The following is a 9,331-nucleotide window of genomic DNA, read 5'->3' on the forward strand; positions in this document are numbered from 1 at the left end:
AGAAACAGCGTCTGTGCCACCAGTAAGTACAGATAGTAACGTTAGTATAAATCCCCCCGCACAGTCCCCGCAGCCGGACAACTTTCTCATGGCTTCTGGAGGGAAATGCTGTTGGAATGCTCAACCGGTGTCGCTCATTCAGCCGACAGAAACTTTCAACCGGTTTTCCCCATTATGTAGCGAGTCGGAGTCTGAGTCTGAGTCTTCTCTTGTCTCTACTCCTCCCGTTACGGGGTCTGAGACGCCGAAGGCTCCCACCGTTAGCTCTGACAAATTGAAAACCCTAGTCATTGGCGACTCCATTACCCGCAGTATTAGACTTAAAACGAATCACCCAGCGATCATACACTGTTTACCAGGGGGCAGGGCTACCGACGTTAAGGCTAATCTTAAGATGGTGCTGGCTAAAGCTAAATCTGGCGAGTGTAGAGAGTATAGAGATATTGTTATCCACGTCGGCACCAACGATGTTAGGATGAAACAGTCAGAGGTCACCAAGTGCAACATAGCTTCAGCGTGTAAATCAGCTAGAAAGATGTGTCGGCATCGAGTAATTGTCTCTGGCCCCCTCCCAGTTAGGGGGAGTGACGAGCTCTACAGCAGAGTCTCAGCACTCAATCGCTGGTTGAAAACTGTTTTCTGCCCCTCCCAAAAGATAGAATTTGTAGATAATTGGCCCTCTTTCTGGGACTCACCCACAAACAGGACCAAGCCTGACCTGCTAAGGAGTGACGGACTCCATCCTACCTGGAGGGGTGCTCTCATCTTATCTACCAACATAGATAGGGCTCTAACTCCTTTAGCCCCACAATGAAATAGGGTGCAGGCCAGGCAGCAGGCTGTTAGCCAACCTGCCAGCTTAGTGGAGTCTGCCAATAGCACAGTCAGTGTAGTCAGCTCAGCTATACCCATTGAGACTGTGTCTGTGCCTCGACCTAGGTTGGGCAAAACTAAACATGGCGGTGTTCGCCTTAGCAATCTTATTAGGATAAAGACCTCCTCCATTCCTGCCATTATTGAAAGAGATCGTGATACCTCACATCTCAAAATAGGGTTACTTAATGTTAGATCCCTCACTTCAAAGGCAGTCATAGTCAATGAACTAATCACTGATCATAATCTTGATGTGATTGGCCTGACTGAAACATGGCTTAAGCCTGATGAATTTACTGTGTTAAATGAGGCCTCACCTCCTGGTTACACTAGTGACCATATCCCCCGTGCATCCCGCAAAGGCGGAGGTGTTGCTAACATCTACAATAGCAAATTTCAATTTACAAAAAAAAAAATGGCGTTTTCGTCTTTTGAGCTTCTAGTCATGAAATTTATGCAGCCTGCTCAATCACTTTTTATAGCTACTGTTTACAGGCCTCCTGGGCCATATACAGCGTTCCTCTCTGAGTTTCCTGAATTCCTATCAGACCTTGTAGTCATAGCAGATCATATTCTAATTTTTGGTGATTTTAATATTCACATGGAGAAGTCCACAGACCCACTCCAAAAGTCTTTCGGAGCCATCATCGACTCAGTGGGTTTTGTCCAACATGTCTCTGGACCTACTCACTGCCACAGTCATACTCTGGACCTAGTTTTGTCCCATGGAATAAATGTTGTAGATCTTAATGTTTTTCCACATAATCCTGGACTATCGGACCACCATTTTATTACGTTTGCAATCGCAACAAATAATCTGCTCAGACCCCAACCAAGGAGCATCAAAAGTCGTGCTATAAATTCTCAGACAACACAAAAATTCCTTGATGCCCTTCCAGACTCCTTCTGCCTACCCAACGACGTCAGAGGACAAAAATCAGTTAACCACTTAACTGAGGAACTCAATTTAACCTTGCGCAATACCCTAGATGCAGTTGCACCCCTAAAAACGAAAAACATTTGTCATAAGAAACTAGCTCCCTGGTATACAGAAAATACCCGAGCTTTGAAGCAAGCTTCCAGGAAATTGGAACGGAAATGGCGCCACACAAAACTGGAAGTCTTCCGACTAGCTTGGAAAGACAGTACCGTGCAGTACCGAAGAGCCCTCACTGCTGCTCGATCATCCTACTTTTCCAACTTAATCGAGGAAAATAAGAACAATCCAAAATTTCTTTTTGATACTGTTGCAAAGCTAACTAAAAAGCAGCATTCCCCAAGAGAGGATGGCTTTCACTTCAGCAGTAATAAATTCATGAACTTCTTTGAGGAAAAGATCATGACCATTAGAAAGCAAATTACGGACTCCTCTTTGAATCTGCGTATTCCTCCAGGGCTTAGCTGTCCTGGATCTGCACAGCTCTGCGAGGGCCTGGGATCGGGAGAGACACTTAAGTGTTTTAGTACTATATCTCTTGACACAATGATGAAAATAATCATGGCCTCTAAACCTTCAAGCTGCATACTGGATCCTATTCCTACTAAACTGCTGAAGGAGCTGCTTCCTGTGCTTGGCCCTCCTATGTTGAACATAATAAACAGCTCTCTATCCACCGGATGTGTACCAAACTCACTAAAAGTGGCAGTGATAAAGCCTCTCTTGAAAAAGCCAAACCTTGACCCGGAAAATATAAAAAACTATCGGCCTATATCGAATCTTCCATTCCTCTCAAAAATTTTAGAAAAAGCTGTTGCGCAGCAACTCACTGCCTTTCTGAAGACAAACAATGTATACGAAATGCTTCAGTCTGGTTTTAGACCCCATCATAGCACTGAGACTGCACTTGTGAAGGTGGTAAATGACCTTTTAATGGCGTCAGACCGAGGCTCTGCATCTGTCCTCGTGCTACTAGACCTTAGTGCTGCCTTTGACACCATCGATCACCACATTCTTTTGGAGAGACTGGAAACCCAAATTGGTCTACACGGACAAGTTCTGGCCTGGTTTAGATCTTACCTGTCGGAAAGATATCAGTTTGTCTCTGTGAATGGTCTGTCCTCTGACAAATCAACTGTACATTTCGGTGTTCCTCAAGGTTCCGTTTTAGGACCACTATTGTTTTCACTATATATTTTACCTCTTGGGGATGTTATTCGAAAACATAATGTTAACTTTCACTGCTATGCGGATGACACACAGCTGTACATTTCAATGAAACATGGTGAAGCCCCAAAATTGCCCTCGCTAGAAGCCTGTGTTTCAGACATAAGGAAGTGGATGGCTGAAAACTTTCTACTTTTAAACTCGGACAAAACAGAGATGCTTGTTCTAGGTCCCAAGAAACAAAGAGATCTTCTGTTAAATCTGACAATTCATCTTGATGGTTGTAAAGTCGTCTCAAATAAAACTGTGAAGGACCTCGGCGTTACTCTTGACCCTGATCTCTCTTTTGACGAACATATCAAGACTGTTTCAAGGACAGCTTTTTTCCATCTACGTAACATTGCAAAAATCAGAAATTTTCTGTCCAAAAATGATGCAGAAAAATTAATCCATGCATTTGTTACTTCTAGGTTAGACTACTGCAATGCTCTACTTTCCGGCTACCCGGATAAAGCACTAAATAAACTTCAGTTAGTGCTAAATACGGCTGCTAGAATCCTGACTAGAACCAAGAAATTTGATCATATTACTCCAGTGCTAGCTTCCCTACACTGGCTTCCCGTTAAGGTAAGGGCTGATTTCAAGGTTTTACTGTTAACCTTTAAAGAGTTACATGGGCTTGCTCCTACCTATCTTTCCGAGTTGGTCCTGCCGTACATACCTACACGTACGCTACGGTCACAAGACGCAGGCCTCCTAATTGTCCCTAAAATTTCTAAGCAAACAGCTGGAGGCAGGGCTTTCTCCTATAGATCTCCATTTTTATGGAACAGTCTGCCTACCCATGTGAGAGACGCAGACTCAGTCTCAACCTTTAAGTCTTTACTGAAGACTTATCTCTTCAGTAGGTCATATGATTGAGTGTAGTCTGGCCCAGGAGTGTGAAGGTGAACGGAAAGGCTCTGGAGCAACGAACCGCCCTTGCTGTCTCTCCAGGGCCGGTTCCCCTCTCTCCACTGGGATTCTCTGCCTCTAACCCTGTTACTGGGGCTGAGTCACTGGCTTGCTGGTGCTCTTTCATGCCGTCCCTAGGAGGGGTGCGTCACTTGAGTGGGTTGAGTTACTGACGTGAACTTCCTGTCTGGGTTGGCCCCCCCCCTTGGTTGTGCTGTGGTGGAGACCTTTGTGGGCTATACTCGGCCTTGTCTCAGGATTGTAAGTTGGTGGTTGAGGATATCCCTCTAGTGGTGTGGGGGCTGTGCTTTGGCAGAGTGGGTGGGGTTATATCCTTCCTGTTTGGCCCTGTCCGGGGGTTTCTTCGGATGGGGCCACAGTGTCTCCTGACCGCTCCTGTCTCAGCCTCCAGTATTTATGCTGCAGTAGTTTATGTGTCGGGGGGCTAGGGTCAGTTGGTTATACCTGGAATACTTCTCCTGTCTTATCCAGTGTCCTGTGTGAATTTAAGTATGCTCTCTCTAATTCTCTCGTTCTCTCTTTCTCTCTGAGAACCTGAGCCCTAGGACCATACGTCAGGACTACCGGGCATGCTGACACCTTGCTGTCCCCAGTCCGCCCGGCCTTGCTGCTATTCCAGTTTCAACTGTTCCTGCCTGCGGTTACGAAACCCCTACCTGTCCCAGACCTGCTGTTTTCAACTCTTAATGATCGGCTATGAAAAGCCAACTGAGATTTATTCCTGATTATTATTTGACCATGCTTGTCATTTATGAACATTTTGAAAATCTTGGCTCTCTCTAATTTTCTCCTTCTCTCTTTCTTTCTCTCGGAGGACCTGGGCCCTAGGACCATGCGTCGGGACTGCCGCCCGTGGTGACTCCTTGCTGTCCCCAGTCCGCCTGGCCTTGCTGCTATTCCAGTTTCAGCTGTTCTGCCTGCGGTTATGGATCCGCCACCTGTCCCAGACCTGTTGTTTTTCAACTCTTAATGATCAGCTATGAAAAGCCAACTGAAAATTATTCATGATTATTATTTGACCATGCTTGTCACTTATGAACATTTTTGAGCATCTTGGCATAGTTCTGTTATAATCTCCACCCGGCACAGCCAGAAGAGGACTGGCCACCCCTCATAGCCTGGTTCCTCTCTAGGTTTCTTCCTAGGTTTTGGCCTTTCTAGGGAGTTTTTCCTAGCCACCGTGCTTCTACACCTGCATTCTAGCTGTTTGGGGTTTTAGGCTGGGTTTCTGTACAGCACTTCGAGATATTATCTGATGTACGAAGGGCTATATAAAATAAAATTGATTGATTGATTGATTGAAACGTGGCTGGGTCTTTCAGCATTACAATGATCCCAAACACACCGCCCGGGCAACGAAGGAGTGGCTTCGTAAGAAGCATTTCAAGGTCCTGGAGTGGCCTAGCCAGTCTCCAGATCTCAATCCTGTAGAAAATCTTTGGAGGGAGTTGAAAGTCCGTGTTGCCCAGCAACAGCCCCAAAACATCACTGCTCTAGAGGAGATCTGCATGGAGGAATGGGCCAAAATACCAGCAACAGTGTGTGAAAACCTTGTGAAGACTTACAGAAAACATTTGACCTCTGTCATTGCCAACAAAGGGTATATAACAAAGTATTGAGATAAACTTTTGTTATTGACCAAATACTTATTTTCCACCATAATTTGCAAATAAATTCATAAAAAATCCATTCATAGTTCATAGTTGAAGTGTACCTATGATGAAAATTACAGGCCTCTCTCATCTTTTTAAGTGGGAGAACTTGCACAATTGGTGGCTGACTAAATACTTTTTTGCCCCAATGTATATTAATATCTTTATACATGTAGTTTAGTGATCTGTAGTAACATTACCTGTCCAGTGCATGGCAAGGTGTAGGCCTTTTCAAAGCACTGAAAATACAGATTTTGTGATGTTGAGATGTTAATGTCTGGATCAGAATGACCCTATCCAACCATGTTCTTGCTCAAAATTACCCAGGTTGATCTGATCCTGGATTGTAAAATAGGGGGTTACAGAATCCAGATCATTATAAAAAACTGGACCCAGGTGTTTAGACTAGCCTAGTGTTCATTGCTGAATTGGGATACAAGAGTGCCACAGAAAAGCTTCCTAAATCCAGTTTAATGTAAATCACCACTCACCAGTCGTTTATCCATCCCCCACCTCGAGTCACATCCCAGGCTGCCTACATTGCCGTCAAATTGTGCAGATTATCATATCGTAAATCATATTGAAGTAATTGGTTTACTGTACAACTCCATTTCCTCATTTGTAGAGATCTGAGACCAATCAGATCTGTATCCGATCCCTGCAAATGTGGAAGTAGTGTTTGATATAATTTAATGATCTGATAATCTGCGACTGCAATGTAAGCAGTTTGGAACACGCCCGTTAGGTCTCCCTGTGTATCTCTTCACTCAGGATATTTTAGTCAGCCATGGGAGTGGGAGCAAATGAGAAGAAACGTTGGGCACATTGTTTAGTTTGGCTCCAAGGAAGACCCCTTCCTGCATTGGGAGGAGCAGCAAGTTGTGGCCGAGGGCTTGGGTGCAGAGCTGCACAAGTACATAGAATGAGGACACTTCCAGAACACAATTCCCTGACCTCATTGACAGTGAGAAAGCTGAGGGCAGCTGCTTAAAAAGCAGCAGAGTATGACACACAATGAGGACAATATGACACACAATGAGGACAATAGCCCAATTACGATTCTCTGTTCAGTTGCTCCCTTCATTCTGTGTCCCTCTGGGGAATCCTCATGTGGATCTTTATGATTACGATATGGATATTCCAATTTATCAAGTGCAGTTCATTGTCATCAAAGTGCTCATCTTTTGCTCCATTACGTTGAGTGCTCTACGGAAGACTCGCCAGTTTTGATTCACCTGTGTTTCCGTCAGTTTGAAAGAGTTTCAAGCAAATATTTTAAGATTCACCCATATGCACATTTTACTGACAGCCGTGAGTTTCCATCAAACTTGCGAATAAAATGCTGTGTAAAGATGTTTTTATAACTAATTAAACAGAAGTTCTATGTATTTCCATCCCTTAACTATGTTGATGGTTTTGGCACAAAAAGTCTGCGACATGTGTGCCCACTCTGGCCTTGGCGCTTGCGCTCTAACAGAATATACAGACAAATCATTAGGGTAATCACTTGCACATGCTAACATCAAACTCAGGTATAAAAACACATGCTATTTGAACCCTTCAATACAACAGTGCCAAACAGGAATACAACTGATTACAGTGATCTAGTGTACCCAAATTATCTACATCATACTATTCCTTTTCTTCAATCAGATTGAGATCTACATAAGGCCTTCAGAGTCATGAAGGAACATACCAGTCAGCCTTGCCAGATCCCTGTGAATCTGAGCCAAAAGCCCTCTAAGATACTTCATATTCCCAACAATCTTCCAAGATTACAAGCGTGGGATTGTCTGAAGCACTACCCTTCAATCTGTAAGCAAGGGTTTTGTAACATCGTCATAACGCTCATGTCTATTTAAGAGTTGCCTCGAGTGATCTGTTCTTGCAGACACACATTTTGATTGCAAACACATTACACTAAACGCTTTAGTTTGAGATATTTGACCTTTTTCAGTGTTTTTGGTGAGACTTTGCTCGTGTTTTTTCTCTTACATCTCTCCCCAGAACCTAATCGAGCATCTGACAAAATTACGCAAGATTTTAGTTCTGGGCTAGATTTTGCAGATATTGCAGGTAAAACCTTGAATTTGTGATTTAGTTTTACTTAAAATGTCCTATAGTTGCTGTAGATAATGGTGTCTACTAAATGACTGACTTGACCTTTGAAGCTAAGAAGGTTCATTTTGAAACGTTGTCTGACAAAAAGATTTAGGCTATTGCAATGCTGTGCTTTATCATGTGTGCTGAAGAAGTAAAACAATCTTGTTTATTTCCAGCGCAAAAGGAATGCTTTTGCAAAACGTGTCTGTCCCGGTTTTCTTCCCGGGATGAAGGAGAGGACCAAAAAGCAGCGCGGCTAGTGTTCAACATGTTTAATTAGACGAATAAACGGTAACACTAATACAAATAACAAAATAACAAATGTGAAAACCGAGACAGCCCTATCTGGTGCAGACAAAACACAGAGACAGGAAACAATCACCCACAAAATCCCAACACAAAACAAGCCTCCTATACATGATTCTCAATCAGGGACAACGATTGACAGCTGCCTCTGATTGAGAACCATATTAGGCTGGACACAGAAACAGACAAACTAGACACACAACATAGAATTCCCACCCAGCTCACGTCCTGACCAACACTAAACAAGCAAAACACATAAGAACTCTGGTCAGGACGTTACAGTACCCCCCTCCTGAGGTGCGGCGCTGGGAACGCACCCCTAAAACTCAAGAGGAGGGTCTGGGTGAGCATCTGTCCGCGGTGGCGGCTCCGGCGCAGGACGAGGACACCACTCCACCATTGTCTTTGTCCCCCTCCTTAGCGTCCTTTGAGTGGCGACCCTCGCCCCCGACCCTGGTCTAGGAACCTTCACAAAGGTCCCCCCTAGATAGAGGAGAGAGCTCAGGACAGAGAGGTAGCTCAGGACAGAGAGGTAGCTCAGGACATAGAGGTAGCTCAGGACAGAGAGGTAGCTCAGGACAGAGAGGTAGCTCAGGACAGAGAGGTAGCTCCGGACTGAAGGGCAGCTCCGGACTGAGTGGCAGCTCATGACTGAGTGGCAGCTCATGACTGAAGGGCAGCTCATGACTGAAGGGCAGCTCATGACTGAAGGGCAGCTCATGACTGAAGGGCAGCTCATGACTGAAGAGCAGCTCATGACTGGAAGGCAGCTCATGACTGGAAGGCAGCTCATGACTGGAGGGCAGCTCATGACTGGAAGGCAGCTCATGACTGGAAGGCGGCTCTGGCAGCTCCTGACTGGCTGGCGGCTCTGGCAGCTCCTGACTGGCTGGCGGCTCTGGCAGCTCCTGACTGGCTGGCGGTTCTGGCAGCTCCTGACTGGCTGGCGGCTCTGGCGGCTCCTGACTGGCTGGCGGCTCTGGCGGCTCCTGACTGACGGACGGCTCTAGCGGCTCCTGACTGACGGACGGCTCTAGCGGCTCCTGACTGACGGACGGCTCTGACGGCTCTGGACAGACGGGCGGCTCAGATGGCGCTGGGCAGACGGATGGCTCAGATGGCGCTGGGCAGACGGATGGCTCAGACGGCACTGGGCAGACGGATAGCTCAGACGGCGCTGGGCAGGCAGGCAGTTCAGACGGCGCTGGGCAGACGAGCAGTGCAGGCGGCGTTGAGCAGACGAGCAGTGCAGGGGGCGTTGGGCAGACGGCCGACTCTGACCTGCTGAGGCGCACAGTAGGCCTGGTGCGTGGTACCG

The sequence above is a fragment of the Salvelinus fontinalis genome, chromosome 40, assembly GCF_029448725.1.
Source record: "Salvelinus fontinalis isolate EN_2023a chromosome 40, ASM2944872v1, whole genome shotgun sequence".
Taxonomy (NCBI): Eukaryota; Metazoa; Chordata; class Actinopteri; order Salmoniformes; family Salmonidae; genus Salvelinus; species Salvelinus fontinalis.